Below are 24279 nucleotides of genomic sequence, written 5' to 3'. Positions count from 1 at the left end.
AACTGCCTTTAGTATTTTTTTCTTTCACACTGACCTTGGAGAGTCTGAAGACTATATGTCTTGGGGATGGTCCTCTTGTAGTAGAAAAGTATCTCACTAGGGTTCTCCAAATTTCTTGAATCTGCATGTAGACCTCTCTAGCAAGGTTGGGGAAATTTTCATGGATAATATCTTCAAATATATTTTCCAAGTTGCTCGCTCTCTTTCTCTAATTTTCTGGAATGCCAGTGAATTGTAAGTTTGGTATCTCTATGTAATCCCATATTTCTTGGAGGTTTTATTTTTTTAATTCTTTTTTCTTTTATTTTATCTAAGTTTATTTGAAGAACTAGTTATTCAAGCTCTGATATTCTTTCCTCAGCTTGATCTATTCTGCTGTTAAAACTTCTCATTGTATAATATTAGGAAATTCTCTCTTTTTTTTTTTTAAGACAGAGTCTCACTCTTTTTGCCCAAGCTGGAGTGCAATGGCATGATCTTGGCTCACTGCAACCTCCACATCCTAGGTTCAAGCAATTCTCCTGCCTCAGCCTCCCAGGAAGCTGGGATTACAGGTGTCTGCCACCACACCCAGCTAATTTTTGTATTTTTAGTAAAGATGTGGTATCACCATGTTAGCCAGACTGGTCTTGAACTCCAGACCTCAGGTGGTCCACCTGCCTCTGCTCCCAAAGTGCTGGGATTACAGGCATGAGCCACCATGCCTGGCCAATATTATGAAATTCTTATAGTGAGTTTGTCAGCTCTAGATCTGTTAGAGTTGTTCTGAAAGTGGAAAGAATGCAGCATATAATACATATAAGAAATATGTAATAATTGACTGTGTTACTAGTAGGGCCAACAATTATTACAGAAAATATGTAATAATTGACTGTTTATGTTACTAGTAGGCTATTAGTAGTTTTAGGGGAGTCAGAAGTTATGCACAGAGTTTTGGGGGAGTCAGAAGTTATACATTTTAACTGTGTGGGAAATTATCAACCATAACCACCATATTCTTGAAGTATCAATGGTATATATGTGTGGATTTATTTCAGAGTTCTTTTCTGTTCCATTTGTCTAAATGTCTATCTGTATGCCATACCATGCCATACTGTTTTAATTAATGTAGCTTTGCAATATATATTTAAATCAGGAAGTGTGATGTCTTCAGCTTTTTCTTCAAGATTGTTTTGACTATTCAGGAACTTTCATGGTTCCATGTAACTTTTAGAATTTTTTTTTCTATCTTTGGGAAAAATACCATTGGGATTTTGAGAAAAATTACATTATGTCTGTAGATTGCTTTGGATCGTATGGAGATTTTAACAATATTAAGTTTTATAATTTATGAATACAGGATAGCTTTCCATTTGTGTTTTCTTTGTTTTTTTAATCAAAGCAAAAATAAATAAGTGGAAATTTGTTAAACTAAACAGCTTTCCATACAGCAAAAGAACCAACCAGTAGAGTAAATAGGGTAACCTACAGAATGAAAAAAAAAATACTTGCAAACCATGTTTCTGTTAAGACATTCATGGCTGGGTGTGGTGACTCATTCTTGTAACCCCAACAGTTTGTGAGGCTGAGGCAGCAGGATCACTTGAACTCAGGAGTTAGAGGCCAGCCTGAGCAACATAGAGAGGCTCTGTTTCTACAAAAAATAGCTGGGTGTAGTGGCATGTGCCTGAGGTCCCAGCTTCTTGGGAGGCTGAGGTGGGAGGATCACCTGAGTCCAGGAGGGCAAGGTTGCAGTGAGCCATGATCACACCACTGCACTCCACTCTGGGTGACAAAGTGAGACCTTGTCTTAAAAAAAAAAAAAGACAATTACATGCCCAACAAGCAACACCTGCTTGCAGGGAAGCCTCAGGTGGTGCTCTTGGGGACTGCTTTGTAGTTCACGTGCTGGCAGACAATGCCTAGTCAGTAAGGGCTCCAGTGGGGTGGCTGCTTATCAGCTAGCCTGCTCTTTTTTCCATATTGCAGCTTCTCCTCAGCCCATGGCAACTCCACATTGTGTTGCTGGTGTGTGTGTGCATGGGCAGGCTTTTCCCTTCCTTGCCTTGTTAGTGCATGTTTGTGTGTGCACACCCTACCCTGCTGCTGCTGTGACAAAAATACACTCCACACACCTCCACCACTGGACCGCCATTGTAATCAAAGCCTTGGCAGGCACAGAGCAGGTCAACCCTGCCCCCTCCCGTGACCTGCCCTTGTACCAACATTGCCATGGAAGTAAAATTAGGCACAGAGAACAGTAGATTTTCCACCTCCCTAAGTGACCACCCCTGCTTGCAGTGCACAGAGAAAGCACACAGACCTGCCCAAGTACAGACTGCTCAAAAGCTATGCTGCCTCTGCCATTATGGTGAATGTCTATACAGAGGCAGGCACTCCAGCACTCACTAGCATCCTGTTGCAGTCAAAGAGCATTCACCCTCCTGGGCTGCCATAGCCACTGCAGCTGACACGTGCAAAAAGGACAGATTCCATTAACACTGCACTATGAAATGCTTTGGCTGACACCACCCATTAGAGTGTAGTGACCAGTGGTCTGGGAGCACCTTACCCACCTCCTGTGCAGTAGATTCCTGAGTTTGAGAGCCAGAGAACAAAGTCAGAGCCTGATATAAGTTCCCCAGAGTTAGAGAACACAGTGAAGGTGTTGAGAGCTGAGCGTTGACTCCCTAAAATCTTCTAGAAATGAAGCCAGTTGGCTGATTCCACCTTATATCACAATCAAGCTTTCAAGATCATCAAATAGGATAAAAGAAAAAAAACACCCAAAAGTCAGCAATGTCAAAGATTGAAGAAACATCAACTCCCAAAGATGATAAAGAACCAATTCAAATACTCTCACAACTTGAAAAAACAGAGTGCCTTCTTTCCTCCGAAGTTTCATACCACTTTGACAGCATGGGATCTGAACTAGGCTGATATGGTTGAAATGATAGCAACGGAATTCAGAGTATGGATAGGAATGAAGATCATTGAGATGCAGGATTATTTTGAAATCCAATACAAGGAAGCTAAGAATCACAATAAAATGATACAGGAGCTGACAGACAAAATAACCAGTATAGAAAAGAAGGTAACTGACCTGATAGACCTGAAAAACACAATACAAGAGTTTAATAATGGAATCATAAGAATTAATAGCAGAATAGACAAAGTTGAGGAAATAATCTCAGAGCTTGAACACTGGCTTGCTGAAATAAGACAGTCAAGAATAGAGAAAAAAGAATGAAAATGTACAAAACTTCTGAGAAATATGGGACTATGTAAAGAGATCAAATACTCAACTCATTGGTGTCCCTGAAAGAGATGGGGATAGTGTAAGAACATTGACAAGTATATTACTCATGAGAACTTTCCCAGTAAAGCTACATAGACCAGCTTTCAAATTCAGGAAATGCAGAGAAGCTCAGTAAGATACAATACAAGTTCACCTCCAAGATGCATAATCGTCAGACTTTCCAAGGTCAAAATGAAGGAAAAAATGTTAAAGGGAGCTAGAGAGAACAGTCAATTAACCTACAAAGGGAAATCCATAAGACTAACAGTGGAACTCTCAGCAGAAACCCTATAAGCCAGAAGAAATTGGGGGCCAATATTCAACATTCTTAAAGTAATTCCAAGCCCAAATTTCATATGCAGCCAAACTAAGTAAGTTTCATAAGAAATTTTAATGCAATGTTTGTTCATTTTTTTTAAAGTTAAGTTCCAGAATACATGTGCAGAACATGCAAGTTTGTTACATAGGTATACATATGCCATGGTGGTTTGCTGTACCTATCAACTCATCATCTAGGTTTTAAGCCCCATGTGCATTAGGTATTTGTCCTAATACTCTCCTTCCCCTTGTCCCGCACCCCCCAACAGGCTCCGTTATGTGTTGTTCACCTCCCTGTGTCCAGGTGTTCTCATTGTTCAACTCCCACTTATGAGTGAGAGTATGTGGCACTTGGTTTTCTGTTTCTGTGTTAGTTTGCTGAGGATGATTAGCTTCCAGCTTCATCCACATCCCTGCAAAGGACATGATCTCATTATTTGTTATGGCTGCATGGTATTCCATGATATATATATATATATATATATATACTACCTTTTCTTTATTTACTCTATCATTGATAGGCATTTGGGTTGGTTCCAAATCTTTGCTATTGTGAATAGTGCTGCAATAAACCTATGTGTGCCTATGTCTTTATGGTACAGTGATTTATATTTCTTTGGTATATACCAAAGGGATATACTCTTAAGGGACTCTCTTAACAGTACTGGAATTGCTGGGTCAAATGGCATTTCTGGTTCTAGATCCTTGAGGAATCGCCACACTGTCTTCTACAATGGTTGAACTAATTGGCGTTCCTACCAACAGTGTAAAAGTATTCCTGTTTCTCCACAGCCTCACCAGAATCTATTGTTTCTTGACTTTTTAAATACTTGCCATTGTGACTGGCATGTGATGGTAGCTCAGTGTGGTTTTGATTTGCATTTCTCTAATTATCAGTGATGATGAGCTTATTCATATATTTGTTGGCCGCATAAATGTCTTAGTTTGAGAAGTATCTGTTTATATCATTTGCCCACTTTTCGATGGGTTCATTTGTTTTTTCTTGTAAATTTATTTAAGTTCCTTGCAGGTTCTGGATATTAGACCTTTGTTAGATGGGTCGATTGCAATAATTTTCTCCCATTCTGTAGGCTGTCTATTCACTCTGATGCTAGTTGCTTTTGCTGTGCAGAAGCTCTTTAATTAGATCCAATTTGTCAAATTTTGGCTTTTTGTTGCAATTGCTTTTGTTGTTTTCATCATTTCTTTTTTGAGACATTACTCAGTGAATGTCTGACTTTTGCATGCACAAAATATATTTTGGTTCTCTTTTTTTTGTTGTTTCATATTAAGAAGATTACATTTCCAAATTCTTGGTTCCTTATGTTCAGTGCTTCCTCTTTCTGTCTCCCACTTATTCTAACAAAGTATTTTTAAATATTTTGCAGTGTACTAAATTTTTTCCATATGTGTGCGTGCGAGCGTGCACACACACACACACACACATGCTCATTTAATTGGTTCGATGAAATACAAAAAAAATGTATTTCTCTTGATCATTTTCTGTTTATTTTCTGTCTATTGATCTATCATCTATCTGTCATCTATATCTATCATCTATGTCATCTTAATGTGTTCATAATTTATATTGTGCTCTTGTGTTGCTCTCTTAACTGAGAATGATTTGACTCACCCCAGAGAATAGCCACTGATGGTTATAACAACAAAAATTAATCTTATTTTTTGGCTAATCAGTAGTACACATACCCATTAGGAAGGCCAGTAGCTTTTATCCTCTAATCACATTGCCACAATTGGGTAAGTACTGGGATTACAGGCCTGAGCCATTGCACTTGGCCTGGGCTTTTAAATTATCTGAAAATTTGACATAACTGTTCATCAAACAAACAGAAAAAAGTCATAAAATCAGTTGCTTCACAATTCTAAAGGAGGTATTCATAATAATACCTTACCATTATTTTACACGTGCATAAGTGATTTACAGACATGATTTAACTCTTTTTCCTTGAAACCTCCATGAGGTAGGCAGGTATGTAATTGCAGACCTTGAAACTCATAGATGTTAAGGGACTTTCTTAAGGTTACACAGCAATCTCTTGGCAAGGTAGGATTGCATACTAGATCTTGAGATTCAGCTTTCAGAAAATTATAAAAACATTCCAATGTAATATTTGTTTGAAAATGTTTTTTTGAGATGGAGTTTCGCTCTTGTTACCCAGGCTGGAGTGCAATGGCACGATCTCGGCTCACCACAACCTCCGCCTCCTGGGTTCAGGCAATTCTCCTGCCTCAGCCTCCTGAGTAGCCAGGATTACAGGCACGCGCCACCACGCCCAGCTAATTTTTTGTATTTTTAGTAGAGATGGGGTTTCACCATGTTGACCAGGATGGTCTCGATCTCTTGACCTCGTGATCCACCAGCCTTGGCCTCCCAAAGTGCTGGGATTACAGGCTTGAGCCACCGTGCAAGCTTATTTCAAAATTATGTTGCCCCAGAATAATATTCATTTTATGGAAGTTTGTAACTCTGAAGAAACTTGAGAACTGTCTAGTTTTTGAGGATTCCTATAATATGATATGTGTGACATTCCTATTAGGGGAATAGTAGGAGTAAGTCACACTCTTAAGCATCGTGTTATGACGTGTCTGCCTCACATGGATTACCATGTGTCAGTGTAACATAGATTTCCCAAATTGGCACCACTGACACTTAGGATCAGATAATGCTTTGTTATGAGGAGTTACTGTGTGCATTGTGGGCTGTTTAGCAACATCCCTGGCCTCTACCCACTAGCTGCCACTAACAACTCCCCAGTTATGTCAAATAATGCTTCCAAATATTGTCAAATCCCCTTGGGGCAAAATCATTTTTTTTGTGTGGAGAATCACTATTATAATTTGACTGACTACTCAAGTAAATGAAATTGTGGAAAACTGGAGGTTCTTTTCCATGTTCTCAGTAACTTGAGTATTGATTCACAAAGTTGGAAGGATAAGGTTGGAATTAGGTTTCTAGAACCCGATGAATATAGAGTTAATGTAAACAGTCACTTCCCTGACTTTTAGGTCAGAAAGTAATTTTGACAACAGAGAAATTCTCTGTGTAAAGACATAAAAAGTCTTCTTTGTGCCGTGGGAATGGCTAATGTCTGGAACTAGTAGAGCTACAGTCAAGTAAGAAACTTTTAGAAGAGAAATCTTACTTTTACAGATTTGGGCCAAAACAAAACTTGTTTGAAATAACTAATCCAGAGGAATTCTCATAACTTCTTATGGAGTAGCAATTCAGGAAATAAAAGGGCTAACTAGTACTTTAATATTTGTTATATATTATTAGAAATTGATAAAAAAATCTTTACCAAATAGGATTCAGAAACTACCTTCTACTTCTGTCAGAATTTTACTAATTGTGTTGTTCAGGCTCTACTGAACTTTTGGTGCTCCATTTTTGTTCTACCCATGAATTTTTTCATTAGATCAAAACTTTTGTTACTAACAGAACAAGATTCTCAGCCTCTGCCCTCAGTTGTTTAGCAATTGTGATAATGAGATGAAGCCTCCTTCAATATTCTCTGCCAAATGCTTGCTCTCAGTAAGTTATTGCTCTAGAAATATCTATATTCTGCATTTTAGTTCCTCTTTGACTTTGGGAGGAACCTATAAACTTGCTCCTTTGACAGGAGGATTAGCTGCTAGATTTAGGATTGATCTATAAATAAGGTCTTGAAAATACTTTCAAGAAGGCATACATTAATAGTCTTATTTTACAGACGAGGAAGTTGAGACACTGAGATGTTAAGTAACTTGCCCATGTTACAGATTAGGGACATAATGGAGATTCAAACTCAGGGCTGTCTGATGACCAAGATTATGTTCCATCATACTGCAATGCCTTCCTGTCTCCCATGAAAGGAGGTAGCAGCATTCTTACAGACTTTTAAGCAACTAATATATGATACACACACACACACACACACACACACACACACCTGTAATACACACATATTTTTAACTATGGGATAATTGGGGGTGTATGTGAAGTAGAATGTTGAATATTGATGCAAGAGAGAAAAGTCAGAAAAGAAAAGGATCCCAAGTATGAAACAATGTTTGGGAAGATAGCCTATTTATTATTTTATTTCTTCATGCATCCATCTATTTGTTCAATCCTTTATTCATTCATTCATTCAACAGGCACATGTTAAGCTTAGCATGTGCTAGCCAATGTGGTACTGGACTGATGTGGCGCATGGATCTTTTGGTGGGAACTACATAGAGTAGACTGAGAAAAGCCAGCTGGGGCTCCAGGAGGGTCAGGGAGCAAAGAGCAGTATTACTATCTGTGAGATAAAGGGAAAGACGCCAAAACCCTGATAGGAGTTCCACTCAGGGAGAAAAGGGAGAGAAATCTGTACCTACTTTACAGATATGTCTGGGGATATTGTCTACATGAAATTAATTACTGCTCCCAGCTCAGCCTTTATATCTCCATGACCTTACCAGTAGTTACAAGGGTATAAATATGCTTGTAGCTACTTACTTGTATCACCTCTAACGTAGCTCTGGTGTAGCAGGTATTTGTGGTGTCAAAAGAACAATAAGAACATGACTAAGATTCACTCAGAATCACCAGTTTACTTAATCGGCCCTCATTTGACATTATAGGTTCGCATATTGAGGCCAGTCCATGCAACCTTTATACGAAAATTTGAGCTTAAAATTTAGCCTTTTAAGAAACATAGAATTCATTTTAATCTGGAAATTTTTATTTTAGGAACTCCTAGAGTAAATGGGAACCATTTATAGCATAGTAAAACAATATTTGATTGTTTTGGGTTGTTATTAAAATGGGCTGGCAATTTTATTGTACTTGAATATAAAATAGTTTGTGTGACTAACATGAAATTTTTTTCTAAATCCCTTTCATATTTTTTCCTTTTTGGTTTATAAATACCATTAGTATCAAGTGACTGCAACTATATGGGTTAATCTGGCTTGGGAATTCACAAGAAATAAGGTGCAACTAGTAATTCAAGTTATTTTATCTTCACAGTGGTAATGCTCATTAAATTATAAATAACTATTATGGAGTAGTGAGGGGTTTGCAATGGAATTTAAAAGAGCTGTTGCACTCATGAGTACAATTTTATGACTTGCAAATTATGGCATGTCTGTTTATAGTAATAAGGTATTATGGAGATCACTGAGTTATAGGTAGTTCTCGTGGGAAGATGCTATCGTTGTCTAACCTTTCCCAGTTGATGTTACCATTGGAAGGCAGAGTAATGATATATCAATGAAAACACAGGGCCGTGCTCCTCCTCCTGCCCCCATGACTCCCTAAATCCATGTAACTGAGTCAGATTGCCAGATATGCAATTCTCATATAGAATGAGTGCCCCATGGTTTCAGACCCTCTACTGGTATCTCTTTGATTATTCAACATCTCCTCAAACAAGCAATAGCATTAGAAAACCAGCTTGCTTTCCTTTGAGTGAGGTGTTGGTTTTGTCTGTGATTGAGCTTTTCAGGCCTCGTTTTACCTATAGGACAAGTGAATAACTCTAGATAGCAGGTACATTATAGGATGGAGAGAAAGGAGTAGGAGGCTTCAATGATGATACCCTGTTTCCATCAATGACAAGTAAGCTTTGCAAACTAAAGTTGGTGAAAGACTTGAGAAAGTTTATTTGCAAGTCAAGCCTGCTTGAGGTATTCTGTTACTGGAATATCCCCAGGCTTCATGGGTCTGTGGTTACAAATAAAGCCGGAATATTAATAATATTCCAGTCAATTGCAACAGAATTTATCAGGCCCCTGAAAAATTCCCTCTCTCAAGATTTTTCAGTAGTCCCTGGAGTGTGTCCCATATGAGCTCTCCTGCAGGGCACTGCCGCCTTCCTACCAGGTCTCCACTGAGTACTTCTGTCTCTGCTGACCACCACTGATGTGTGTCCATTGTTACAAGTAATATCAGTTTCCTAATGCTATCATAACAAATTACCACAAAGTTTATGATTTAAAATAATAGAAATTCATTATCTTATATTTTGGAGGTCAGAAGTATAAAATGGGTCTTATGGGGTTGAAATCAATATGTTGGCAGAGCTATGTTCCTTCTAGGGGAATAAGGGATAAATCTGTTTCCTTTCCTTTTACAGCTTCTAGAGGTTGCTTGCATTTCTCAGCTCCTGGACCCATCTTCCATTTTTAAAGTGCATCACTCCAAGCTCTGCTTCCATTTCCCCAAGGCCACATCATTTTTCTGACTCTAATACTTCATCCTTCTCATAAGGAATCTTATAATTAAACTGGACCCTCTTGGAAAATCTAGGGCAATCTTCTCACCTCAAGATCCTGAGCAATTAATAAATAGCTCAGACACCTGCCAAGTCCCTTTACCATGTAAGGCAATATATTCCCAGGTTCTGGGAATTAGGATGTGGAAATCTTTGGGGGTTCATTATTCAGCCCACCACAGAAGCTTCCTGCCCAGACATGGATGCTGCTGTCTAAATATCTCCACCAGTGCCCTGGAATTCTTACAATACAGGAGTGGTACTGGGCACCAAACAAAGAGGGTGGGGAGAAACAGGCATCACCCTACTCTATGTCATACCTCAGAAGCACACGCTTCAAAGTCCCCATGAAAAAAGTTGTTCAGCTTCTACTTCTGTTCCTCTCAGTGAAGAGCTCTGATGTAGTTCATAGGCCTGGGCTGGGGCGATTCATCATGTGCTCTTCTTTTTCCATTGTACTTTATTCCTGCAAAGTGAGCAGTCCCACATAAAACTTCCTACTGGTAGACTTTTTAATGTGGAGAATCAACACATGTATATAGTGCTAGAGCATAGTCAACTCCTCAGTACCAACATAGCTAAATCTTAACTCAGGCCTGTGTTCTCTTGATAGAATTCATTACTTTGAGAATTCAGTAATCCATCTTAATTCATTCCCACAAAACCCACCACTAAATGAAAAGCCATTATATTAAAAATGTTCTCATTAAATTTAATGAAAAAATTATTATACATCCCATCTCAACTAGCCTCCTCCTAAGATATTGAAAACATTCAATATTTGCACCTTCCTCTATGACATTCATATTAATAAATTTACATCCCATTCATTTACAGTATGTGTTACGATGTATCTTCTGTGGGGCTAGAAGTTGGATGGATGATGAAAGTCACTGCAAAGGGTGGATAACATTATAAAGATAACTTTTAAAACTATTGAGAAAAGCATAGTTGACTCCAATTTAAAAAAATCTTTTGTTCATGTAAATAATTGATATAATAATTATGCACATTAGTGGTCTAATCACTTTGGTAGATTCTTTGCTACCTCTGATAGAAGCATTTAATTAGCATAATTCTAATCAAAATGTAAGATATAATGAAGTCTGAGCTGTAAGGTAAAATATCACTTCTTATAATTATTTAAAGGGGTTTTGGGTGAAAATCAGCTATATCAACATAAAAAGAAATTGTTGGAAAAATGATAAAACTTTTCAAAAGACAATATCTATTTTTGCTACCTGAAGAAAGTCTATATTTATTAGACACTTACTTAGGCCAAGCTCAAGGATTTTAAGATAAAGGAAACAATCCTTATAATGAAGAGTTTCACTGCTTAGTGGGCGAGATCAGGAAGTATTAAAACTGCACAGAAACAAGCCAAACCATTAATATGGTTATCAGGGAATGAACTGATGAACAATTTATTTTTTTATTCGATATATTGATTTAAAAATATACAGTGAACCTGCATAACTTCTATATGTAGAAACACTTATAATTTATCTTTACTTTATCTACTTAGTGTAAGTTAACAACAAGCTACTGTTAAGCCACTGAGCACATCCAACACTCATTTCAAATTAAAACTATCTCTTAGACCTCAGAATTGGCATTGTATAATTATAAGCTACCTCTCTAACTTAAAGCTGCTCTGTCATGTCTTCTCCAGCACAGGCCTGACTCTCCAAATCTTCAGGCTTTCTTGAAGGGGATGCGATTCTAGTTGGATCATGGGTTCTGATAAACTCCTTAGTAATCCCAATGGAGTTATAGAATGTTTGAATTGGAAAGGGCCTTGGGGCTTAAAAGTAGCTTGTAATTACAACTGGCAAAATAGAGGCTTGCATGAGTGATACGAGCTTGGCAGTAATGTGAATTATTGGCACTATGACTTGGCAGAAATTACTCATGTGCTTCTCTTAAATAAGGTGCCAGCTTGAGCTTCATAGGACTTACTATAAGAGATCCTAAGATGCCTAGCATCACTCAACCTGGATCAGAATTAATTACTAGCCAAAATCCAGTGACCTCTTTCTGTACTTTCCATCTCTCTAACTTTGCTGCCAAGACCAGTTCCAGCCAATTGGAGAATACAATGTAACCCATGTCACTACCCTTAAATTTGGCTCTTCTTTTTGCTTTCTGGGCAGGTCAGCCACCTTTACAAGTGACCACATTTTTTTGGTGTCTCATCAATTGGGAGTCTGATATTTAGTTGCTCAGTTCATATTTTCTCAGCACAGATCACTTTGGTCTGTAACTTAAAAGGTGGGCTCTGGCATATTATTCTGCATCTCTCTCCAGCCTGGACTTGCTTCTGGGCCTAGTCCCTCCTTGCTAGACAAAGATATTGGTGAAATAAACAAAAGCATTGCCCTTAAGCTGCCTTTTCTCCTCAACTTTGCTTCTGCCCTTCCCCAAGTTGTTGAATCCCTCCCTGTCCCCTGTAACATTAGAGGCTGGGGCCGGAGTACTCTTTCTTTCATTGTGTACAAAACTTCCAAAACTTTCAAAGTTAAGGGTGGCAAGTAGGGCACTCCAAAACTTTGTTAGATTTGATAGCTTAATTGCTCAGGGATAAGTTTAAAGCCAAAAGAAACCTATGTTAAAATTCCGGCTCCCCCAGTTGCTTACTATGTAGCTTTGTGACTTTGGGCAAAAACTTAGTTTCTCCATCTGCAAAACAAAGTTTATAATAGCACCAACTTATGGAGCAGAGTCATTGAAATGATGCAGGTAAAACTCTTGATGAGTTCCTACCATGTAGTAAGAACTCAACAAGCAGTAGCCTTGAATATTCCTTTTCTTCACTAACTCCCTGAATGCCACACTGGGACTATCATTTATGGGACCCGTGTACTGACATTCAATGTGCATATTCAGTTTGTACAAAATTATGTTTGTAACTGATAATCAGATGTTGACATTTAACAGTGTGATGTTGGTACCATTTTCTGGCTTTAAGATTTGTTTGAATATTTTTGCTATTTGGGGCTATTTTTCTTAATTTTGCTGAGCTTCAAGGAGGGCAGTGATTTTAAAATAGGCATTCTCTCCATCTTTCCTAGAAGTACTGCCAAATTATTTTTCTACTTCTAATACACTATTTTGAACTGAACATGAGTGCAAAATTTGCATTTAATCAAACATGATACTAAAAATTACATGATACTTAAAAACTAGGTGTAAAGAAAAAAAATGTAGAGTTTGTCACCTTATTTTATTTAAGGTAGATGACCAAATTAATTTAAAAATTTTTTTTTCTTTTTAGATCTTGGAAGTCCCACGTAGGTCAAATCCCATGATTCAAACTTTTTTTTTTTTCTTGGCTTCCTGGCTCTAATGCAATGATGTGATTTCTGTCTAGCTGATATTTCTTTTATAAATTCTTGCAGTGCTTCTCATGTGATTTTTTTTCTTTTTTACAGAACAGGAAATAACCACTTGGCCCTGTTTCTGGTGGTTTTGCCTGTACCAGCATGTCCTATGCAAATACAACCCATGACAAACCTCAGAATGTCAGGGGAAGATGAATGGCCTTGAATATTTTGAACAATGTAAGTTCAGCAGAGTACAGAATATCTTACATTTTAGGCTAAGCTCCATTTTCTGGGAAAAAGAAAATATGGCTGAAATGTTTCGTAGTGTAAATCAGCTTTGATTCTTTCAAAATCATTCAAAGAATTGTATGTGCTGATGAGAACAAGTTCTTTGCTTTTTAATGATGGTGTATATGAGTAAAGCAGAGCCTTATTTCAAGATTACTGGTCAATTTATGCCTTTTACTGACATTAACCTTCCTGTAAAATGAGATCATTTACGTTCACCTTTCAGTTGACTGGCTGACATTATAAGTCGCCTATTCTGAGATTTAATCAAGTATACACTGAATGTCTTCTCTGGGTCATGTTATCTAGTCTAGTAAAATTTGTCTGAAACAAGGCCCTTAATGCTGATCATTGAGCTCACACTGCCCTGGGTTCATAATTTCCTTAACTCCTTGCTTTCTGAAATCTTTATTTGCTTCACTTTTCTTTGTTTCCATTTTTCCCCATCACCTTGTGCAGGGAAGGTGAGAGCTAAATCTATTGAGTGTGTTTGTTGCCATGGTGAAGAAAATAGTACAATTCCACAGTTAATAAAGAGTATGAGGGTGAGGAAGGTATTTCTTCCAAGCTCCCATGATTTTCATTTCATTACAGTGGAACTAAAGAGCACTGACAGGCCTGTTGAAGCAAACTCTTATGTTAGATGTAGTTCAAAATGTCATGCTATTCACTCAGAATATAGTACTTTCCTTTGAGAAATTATTTAAAATGCTTGCAATGGAGAAACGTTTTAAAAGGGACTTCATGTGGTCATTTACTTCCTAACTGAAAAGAAATTGGTATTCTACAGATTTCCATTTTGAAAACTGGACATTAACAGAGTAATATTGTTACAAAATCCCTTATAAATCATGCTTTAAAAATGATTTGTGGCTTTCTAAAGGAAAATGCCTTCATTTAGCTGTCCCATCTAAACTTGAGTGTGGAAAGTATAAAGAACTTTATCTTTCACAAATACAAAGGGTAATGCATTTTTAGTAATGCATGTGGTTCTGAACAGAAAATCTTTCCGCTTATCCCTCATCTCTTTCCATTTCTTCTACTTACTCCTCCTGCCTACCTGAATCTTTCTTCACAAGTACTTACAGATTCACAAGGTCAACTGTGTCAGGAATTATTACTAGAAGGGAGAGAAGAAAGTAGCTAAGGTCCAACAGTGTAGCTGAAAGTCTTTGCCCCATGAATTTTTTATTTGTTAGGTAATTCAAAACACCACAGCTGAACCTTGTGTTAGAGCTCACATCAACTTCACAATCTTTAATTCAAATGGAAGCAAATAGAAAGCTTTCTTAATTGGACTCTTCTCTACTTATCTAAGTCTAATTTACTATGATGAAATACACTTTGGTGAGCATTTCATTGTTTCAATAAAGAAAGAAAATAAAGAAAAATAATTTTCAAAAAGTAGATTGAAGAAAAGAATATTTGAAAATAGCAAATTTCCAACTTATAACTTCATTGTTAGGTTGCCGGGTTCCTTATGAACACTGAGATTGTTAGAACTGCAAATGAAATAGAATAGAATGTTGAAGTAACTTGTGTTGAAATCTTCTGATACACAACACAAAGGTATGTTATGTAAGAAATTTTCTGTCTAAATATACTTCAAATAATAGAAAAAAGTGGAAAAAGAAAGATGGATGCATTCAAAGCTTTCTTTAGGGGAAAGAAAGCATTAAAAATAGATAGTAGACATTTTGTCAAGAAATTATGTTGGAATAGGTGCTATTGAGATGGATATATGGGAAACTAGAAGAAGTAATAATTGTGGGGTACTCATGCTGTGCTATGCACCTCAAACAATTTATCTTGCATAATCTTTGTTTATTGTCAGCCTGAGGAGAGTGGGTAGCATTGTGTACATTTTCACAAATAAAGGGAGAAAAGAAATCTTTTTCTCAAGCTCCTTGAATCGAACACTTGAAGTCAGGTCCATAGAATGCCACACCTTATTGTCTGCCCCCTGCTGATAAGGGAAGCAAAGGTTTCCAGTATTTTGGATAAAGGGGCATTGGAAGAGAAACTGGAGAGAGCAAATTCATAAATTTGCCTGGTTAATTTCATTTTATTATCATTTCTTATAGAACAAAATAGATGTCCCAATGGTCACATGACCAGGGAATTTTATTTATTCAGCTGCACATTCCAAGTCTGAGTAATCATCCTCCAAATCTCACTTCCATTTAATTATAATCTATTGACTATATTTTTCCATTTTACAGACAATGACAATATTTATTTGGATCCATTAAACAATATAAATCTGAGCATTTTAAAAGATCACATCAAACTTAAGAGAAAGACTGTACCTCAAGACATGGAAGAAATAAAAGACATGGACACTGCCTCTTAAGAACATAAAATCTAAATGTTGAGTCAGGTCAAACTAAGAAATGTAAATGCATTTGAGATTCATATCATGAAGCACAACACAGATATAGACTGATATGAATTTCTTTGCAGATAAGGTCCGAAGATCCAGACTGATGAAAAGCCCAAAGCTGGTTGCGGACAGTCACCACTGGATTCCCCTACAGAAGGCTGCAAACACAGCTGTGGATTTTTACTAAAGTTACAAAGGTAAGGGCTTTTAGTAAATTTTGTTTCATAGGCAGTATGTTATTTAATTAGAAATAAGCTAATATTTTTGTTTTTTTCTTTTGAAGCTGTTAGTTTCTGGGTAAAATCACACTCTACAATAAATAGAAGCAATGGCTTACCATAGATTACATATCCATCTTCTATAATGGAACATTTTTACAATAATTGATACTCTCATTCAGTTATTCTTTTATTAAAATGTATTGCATGTCTCCTATTTACTAGGCATTGAGTAGGGAACAAAGCATGGTATTTTTATATTTTAATATTGAACATTATAGATCATAAGAGTCTAAAACAAGGCAATAGAGTTTTTCAAAGTGATTTTCAAAGCACTAATTTTTCAAGATGCTTCCCATCCCTAAAGGGCACCATGGCCAAATCCATTTGGTTAAACATTGCAATGACTGAGAAAGCCTATGAGAAAGAAGTCCCTCTGGCTTTGCCAAGCCCAAAACACTTTTTTTTAAAACCAAGGATCATTGATTAATATCCTGTTGCACAAAACATCCTAAGTGAGATGTCAACTCAGAGCAGGCCTATTTGGAGTACTAATTCTGCAGCACAAAGATGTGAGAAGAAGTGGGTAGATGCCAAATTCTGGAAGAGGTAGTAGAAGAGCAGAACAATTCTTTTTGTTTCTTTCATTTTTTTGAGACAGGGTTCTGCTCTTCTACAGGCTGGAGTGCAGTGACGTGATCTTGGCTCACTGCAACCTCTGCCTCCTGGGATCAAGTGATTCTCCCACCTCAGCCTCCCAAGTAGCTGGGACTACAAGAATGCACCACCATGCCTGGCTGATTTTTGAATTTTTTTTTGTAGAGATGGGGTTTCACCATGTTGCCCAGGCTAATCTTGAACTCCTGGATTCAAGTGATCCTCCTGTCTCAGCCTCTCAAAGTGCTGGGATTATAAGCGTGAGTTACCACTCCTGGCCTGGAAAAGTCTTTTAAGCATGTTATAACTCTGCCACTAAGAGATCAAATATAAGAGTTATTTGGAATAAAATCAACTATGGTGGAGGACATTGCTACATAGGCTCTAAAGTCATACAAACTCCTTCCTTCCATCTGTCCCTTCCTCCCTCCCTCCCTTCCACCCTTCCTTTCTTCCATCCCCAAGGAAAGATACATATCAATAGAGAGCTATAATCTACTTACTCATAATTCTTTCCAAGAAGTTATAAGAACAGTAAACATTTTCAGGTTTCCCGTATCTAAAAATATCTTATTTTACCTTCACAATTTTAGGATAATTAGGCTGAGGATAGAATTCTAGATTCAAAGTAATATTCCATCAAAGCATTGAATATATTGTTACATTCCCTTCTAGCATCTGGTATTGGTAATAAAAAATCTGGAATTCTGATTTGTTTTCTTTCTTTTGTTTGTTAATAAGTTGTCTCTCTGAAAACTTTTAGAATTTTCTGGGCAACTTTATCTCCCTGTAATTATATCTATTTTATAGCTAGATTTTGTTTATTTTAATATACTCTGTTTCACCTTGATTAATCTTGCAATTTACTATCCTTAAAAAAAAAAAGCTTAGACTATCCTAAAAGCTAATAAACATGTAAAAAGATATTCAGCATCATTCAGAATCACAGGATGCAAATTCACTTAAAATGAGACATTATTATTCAGCTGTTAGACTGACAAAAATCTGGGTAATGATACGTTTTGACAAGAATGAGGAGAAACTGGTAAACTTAAGCACTGCTAATGGTAACATAGGTTTGGGTGGCCCTTCTGGAGAGCAGTTTGGCATTTGGCACTAAGTGTAAAGACTCAGCTTATGTCTACCCATGATCTAGCAACTCCGTCTCTGGGTATATATACCCCCCACCCCATCAGCACAACACTTTTATGGATAGAAGCATGGATGAGAGAGAGAGGGAGAGGGAGAGGGAGAGGGAGAGGGAGAGGGAGAGGGAGGGGGGGAGGGAGAGGGAGAGGGAGAGGGAGGGGGGGGGGAGGGGAGGGGAGGGGGACCCCACAGGGATTATATGAGGATTTTCATTGTATTGATATTTGTGGAAAGAAGAGTAACTTGAGGACTTAGATTGACAAGATGTGGTGAACTCACATCCCACATTCATAGGGAGATATATATATATATCAAACAACCAAAAAAAAACTCATTAAACAGAACAGAATGGTTGCCATGGTTTTAGGGTAAAGAGATCTGGGAGTGAACAAAGGAGAAAGCATTAACTCTAACCAACAACGAAAGGGTTTATTTTTGTTAATCTCTTACTCTCTATTCATTTCCCCACCTCTCTCTAATCTATCTGTCTACCTACCTATCTAAGACAAAAAGGTCTCCCTCTCCTCTCCTTTCTATCTTCTAATCCTATCTCTCCCTCTCTGTTTTGGTTTCTCTCTCTCTCAGATCACTATCATTCTGGGGAATCCAGCTGCCATGGGCAGTAGCTCTACAGAGAGGCCCATGCAGTGAAGAATTGAAGCCTCTAAACAGTAGCCATGTAGGTCAGTTTGGAAATGGATTCTTCTCAGCCTAACCTTAGGATAACTGTGGCCCCAGATAATAGCTGGACTGGAATATTATAGAGATTTTGCACCAAAACCACTTAGCTCATCTGCTACCAGATTTCCGGCCCACAGAATCCCTGAGATTAAAGAAAAAGTTTAAAGATTTAGGCTACAACACTGCCATGTGTGTTCCTATGCAACTGTCTTGCATGCTCTGCTCATGTACCCCAAAACCTAAAATCCAATAAAAAATTAAAAAAAAAAAAAGAAGCTAGAAGTAATGGGAAGCAAAGTTTGAAAATTCAACTTTATATGGCAATACTCTATGGGAAAAAATACAATTTACTATAGGACTCAATAAATTTTTCTTTTAAATTAAAAAAAAAAGATTTAGGCTACAAAGTTTTAGATAATTTGTTACACAGCAGTATATAAGTAATACACCCAGGAAATCAACTCTTAGGTACATATCCCAGGAACACTTGATCAGGTGCCTAAGTATGTTCCCTGAAACACTATTTATGGTACAAATAGATGGAGGCAAATAGATTTTCATCACTATCAGAATAAAATAACTAAAATATGACAATTTTAAAAAATATAATGAAACAATGCCCCAAAGAGTTAAAGAATAGTAGTAACTAATAGAAATCTTTGAGTTTGCAGATTGTAGATGAGAAAACAAACAACTTATTGAAATGCTGAAACATTATCTGCTTGTAAGATAATAAAACTGGCTACACTCAGAACCAATATGGCCAACTAGAGTTTATGCAGAATTAGCTTGCAGACATCGCATGTTTTATATGAACTCACCCTGAATTTGCACGAGACCCATGAAGAGGCATGAAAAATTAACTGCACCCAGAAGGAACTTCCAAACCTCCCTTTTCCTTCCACAAATTACATATTAATTCTCAGACTCCACCCTCTAAATCTTTTCCAATACAATTACTGCCTTAAAGTCAGCAGGGGAAAACAAATTTGAACTAGACTCCTGTCTTCTTGGTCCACTTGCAGTAAAAAGCTTCTCTTTTCTCAAGAACCTGGTGTGATAATATTGGCTTTTAGTTCATTTGGGTAGCAAGCATCACTGTCTTGGTAACAGTGATACCATAATGAAACACTAGAAGAAATAACTAGATTGGACAGATAGATCTTCAAAACACAATAAATTGTACAAAAATGTTACATAAATAATCATTTATAATGAAATTAAGAGATAAAACAGACTTAAGAGACAACTATTTAAGTTTAAAATCAGTTTATTATTTACTTTGTAAGTAATCACAGATACACAAATACAAATATATTTCCTGATTATGAGCGAGAAGAACAGAAAAACATATATTAGACTAAAATTGAGAAATGAATATGGGATACACAAAGACCTTTGATAATGCCTGCCCATAATCTGAGGAGTATGTACACTCTCCTCTGTGTAACTGAAGTCCAATAATACTTTAACATAGTACATGAAAATCTGAACCAGTGTTACAACCTCACTTGTAAGCATAAATTCAAACAATTCTGAACAAAAAAATGAGGTAAGTACTAGAATAATAATTGGATCATAGTAAAGAATTGTTTATTCTAAGAATGCAAATCAGTATTAGGACATATGGTATTTTAATGTATTAACATACAGAAAAATCCAAGGTAACTAAATTTGATGCATTTAACAAAATAAATACTTTAATATTTATCTATCTTTCAACCAGTCTTTCTAATAAAGTTTCATATATGGAACTTCCTCTATCTGATAAAGGATATTTTCCAGAAATCTATAGAAAACAACATGCTTAACTTTGATACACTAAACATTTAAATATTCTAATTTGTACATTGAAATTTTATTTTTAGTAACTTGATACCTTGGAACCATTCTTACAAAGTTAGGAATGTGATAAGGGCATTTGTTGTCACTGATAACCTTTGACAGTATACCTAAGATTCTGGTTAATGTAATAAAACTAAGGTAAAGCAATAATGTATATAAAGTTTTGTAAGGAAAAGACAGAGCTGTAATTTTCCTAGAATAATGTATCTAGGAAATGGAAGGAAATTAAGTAAAAATCTATAATAACTAATAAGACAGGTAAACCTAAATAAAATAGCTTTTCCAAATACCAGCAATAGCCAATTTGAAACTATAATAAAGAAAATGAGGGTCTTACCATGATAAGAAAAAAAAGCAATAACAACAAAATCATAAATGTTAAGCAATAAAACTAACAAGAAATGTGAAACTCTATATAGATACAATTTATAAAATGTTACTTAAGGGATATAACAGATTCATGTTCTGATTTGGAAGACATAACACAATAGTTCTCTCCAAATTAATATATGTAGTCAGTGCATTCCTTCAACAATCAGAATGGGATGGGGCAGGTGCAGTGGCTCACACCTGTACCACAACACTTTGGGAGGCCGAGGCGGGTGAATCTCCTGAGCTCAGGAGTTCAAGACCACCCTGAACAACATAGTGAAATCCCGTCTCGACTAAAACACAAAAAATTAGCTGGGCATGTTGGCATGTGACTGTAGTCCCAGCTACTCAGGAGGCTGAGGCACAAGAATTGCTTGAGCCCCAGAGGCAGACGTTGCAGTGAGCCAAGAGTATGCCACTGCATTCCAGCTTGGCCTGCAGAGTGAGACTCCGACTCAAAATAAATAAATAAAAAGAATGAGATGACATTTCATAATGGAATTTCATAGACTACATTAAAAGAAAAAAGGAAATGTGTAAAGAGCACAGTACTGGTACCAAAACAGACATATAGACCAGTGAAACAGAACAGTGGCCTCAGTAGTAATGCCACACATCTACAACCATCTGTTCTTTAACAAACCTGACAAAAATAAGCAATGCGGAAAGGATTCCGTATTTAATAAATGGTGTTGGGAAAACTGGCTAGCCATACGCAGAAAGCTGAAACTGGACCTCTTCCTCACACCTTATACAAAAATAAGACCTAACACCATAAACACCCTAGAAGAAAACCTAGGCAATACCACTCAGGACATAGGCATAGGCAAGAACTTCATGACTAAAACACTAAAAGCAATGGCAACAAAGGCCAAAATAGACAAATAGGATCTAGTTAAAGTTAAGAACTTCAGCCCAGCAAAAGAAACTACTGTTAGAGTGAACAAGCAACCAACAGAATGGGAAAATTTTTTTGTAATCTACCCACCTGACAAAGGGCTAATAACCAGAATCTACAAAGAACTTTAAAAAATTTACAAGAAAAAATTTAGACTAAAATTGAGAAATGAATATGGGATACACAAAGACCTTTGATAATGCCATTAAAAAGTGGGTAAAGGATACTTCTCAAAAGAAGACATTTATGCAGCCAAAAACATGAAAAAAAGCTCATCATCACTGGTCATTAGAAAAATGCAAATAAAAACAACATTGAGGTACTATCTCATGCCAGTTAGAATGGTGATCATTAAAAAATCAGGAAACAACAGATGCTGGAGAGGATGTGGAGAAATAGGAATGCTTTTACACTGTTGGTGGGAGTGTAAAATTTAGTTCAACCATTGTGAAAGTCACTGTGGTGATTCCTCAAGGATCTAGAACTGGAAATACCATTTGACCCAGCAATCCTGTTATTGGGTATATACTCAAAGGATTATAAATCATTCTGTTATAAAGACACATGCACATGTATGTTTGTTGCAGCACTGTTTACAATAGTAAAGACTTAGAACTAACCCAAATGCCCATCAATTATGATAGATTGGATAAAGAAAATGTGGCACATATATACCATGGAATACTGTGCAACCATAAAAAAGGATGAGTTCATGTCCTTTGCAGGGACATGGATGAAGCTGGAAACCATCATTCTCAGCAAAGGGACACAAGAACAGAAAACCAAACACTGCATGTTCTCACTCATAAGTGGGTGTTGAACCATGAGAACACATGGACACAGGGAGGGGAACATCACACACCAGGGCCTGTCAGGGAGTAGGGGGGTAAAGGAGGAATAGCAGGGTGTGGAAGGATTGGGGAGGGATAACATTAGGAGAAATATTAAATGTAGATGAGCTGTAGATACCACTGCCAGGGATGCAGCAAACCACCATGGCACATGTATACCTATGTAACAAACCTGCATGTTCTGCACATGTACCCCAGAACTTAAAGTATAATAAAAATAAAGTAAAAAAATATGCATAAGGATAGCCAAAGACGTTTTAAAGAAACAATTATAAAAAAGGAGTCTTCCCTTAGGAGCTATCTAACATTCTATCAACTATAGTAGTAAAAATACTACAGTTGTAGCATAGAAATAGGCAAATAAAGCAGATATAGAGAGTCAAGGAGTAGACCGATATATGATAGGTGCACCCAAATCTCAGAAATTATCACTAAAAAACTTATTCATGTAACCAAACACCACCTGTTCCCTAAAAACCTACTGAAATACAAAACAAATTTTAAAAAATGTATAATCTATTCTTTAAAAAAAGAAGTAGACCCATAAGTAGATAAACTTTTGGTTTAAAATAAAGGCAGTTTTAAATGGGTATAAAAAAAGCCTACAAATTTTCAAGTTGTTTTGAACAATTAGCTATTCATTTGGAAATTATAATATCATCTTCAGACCTTACATCATTCGCTAAAATGAATTCTAGATTATTTTAATAGTTAAGTATTACCAAAATTATAAAAAGCATTTGTGGAAAAAAATGTTTGTAACTTATCTGTGTTAAAAACCTTCTTGTAAAAGATATGAAGCCCAGAAGCTACAAAAAGGAAAAAGAATTGATTTATTTTTATGTTCAGTTTTAAACTTAGTGTTCAGAAGTATAGATTTTGCAGCCAGAGTGCCCAATGTTTAGATTCTGGTTCTGCAACTTGGTTATATGACTTTGGGTAAGTTTGTAATTGCTCCATGCCTTGGACTTTTACTTGTACATGACTCAGATTTTTACCTATAAACTAGAGAAGGTAATAGTACCTTTCTTACAGGACCAGTGTAAATCATATATAAGTTAATATGTAAAGTACCTTGGAAAGTACTTGGCTCAGAATAAATGTTTTATATGTGTTGCTACTATTAAAAGGATAAGTTGAGAAAAAGCTATTTTCAATATAAAGAATCCAGATCCAGAATATATGATGAACTCTAACAAGTCATTAAAAAAATCCCAGAAGAAATATAAAGGACATGAACACCCAATTTACAGAAGAAAAAATTATATGACCACGCATACTTACACTAAAAATAAGAGAAATGCAATTTAAAAGCTTTAAAAATGACAGTGAAAAAGATTTTTATTATCACATGTTGCCAAAGATATGAAGAAATGTTGATAGGATTATAACTTGATGAAACATTTTGAAAGGCAACCTAGAAGTATCTGTAAAATGTAAATGGCCTTTCATTATTTACAACAATTCTACTTTTAGGAATGTATTTCAGATAAATATGCTCACATGTGTACAGATATGTGTATACAAAGGTTTTCTTCAACATTGTTTACAACAGAGAAAGAATCATAAATTACCTAAGTGTCCATCCCCAAGGAGGGGTTCAATAAGGTATCTCTCATTCAATAAAAACAATGCGACTGTTGTAAAAGAATAAGGTAGTCCTATATACATGCTTCTAGTTCTATTTAAAAAGTAAGAAGTCTGTTATGAGTTACTACACTCTTATTTAAAACTAAATTTAATGTTAATGTTTACATAT

The 24279-nt window shown here is 36.5% G+C and overlaps 1 long non-coding RNA gene across 1 annotated transcript in view; it reads left to right on the top strand.

The window, feature by feature from the left end:
* LOC118148910 (uncharacterized) overlaps positions 1-24279 on the top strand; it is a 186013-nt gene that overhangs the window by 79853 nt on the left and 81881 nt on the right. Inside the window, exons 2-3 of the long non-coding RNA XR_004735976.3 lie at positions 13287-13415; positions 15930-16046. This is a non-coding gene — a long non-coding RNA (uncharacterized LOC118148910). The remainder of the gene's footprint in view (positions 1-13286; positions 13416-15929; positions 16047-24279) is intronic.

The sequence above is a fragment of the Callithrix jacchus genome, chromosome 17 (genome assembly GCF_049354715.1).
Source record: "Callithrix jacchus isolate 240 chromosome 17, calJac240_pri, whole genome shotgun sequence".
Lineage (NCBI taxonomy): Eukaryota > Metazoa > Chordata > Mammalia > Primates > Cebidae > Callithrix > Callithrix jacchus.
The sequence above is the reverse complement of the archived record's forward strand: the minus strand, read 5'-3'. Positions and strand labels throughout refer to the sequence as shown.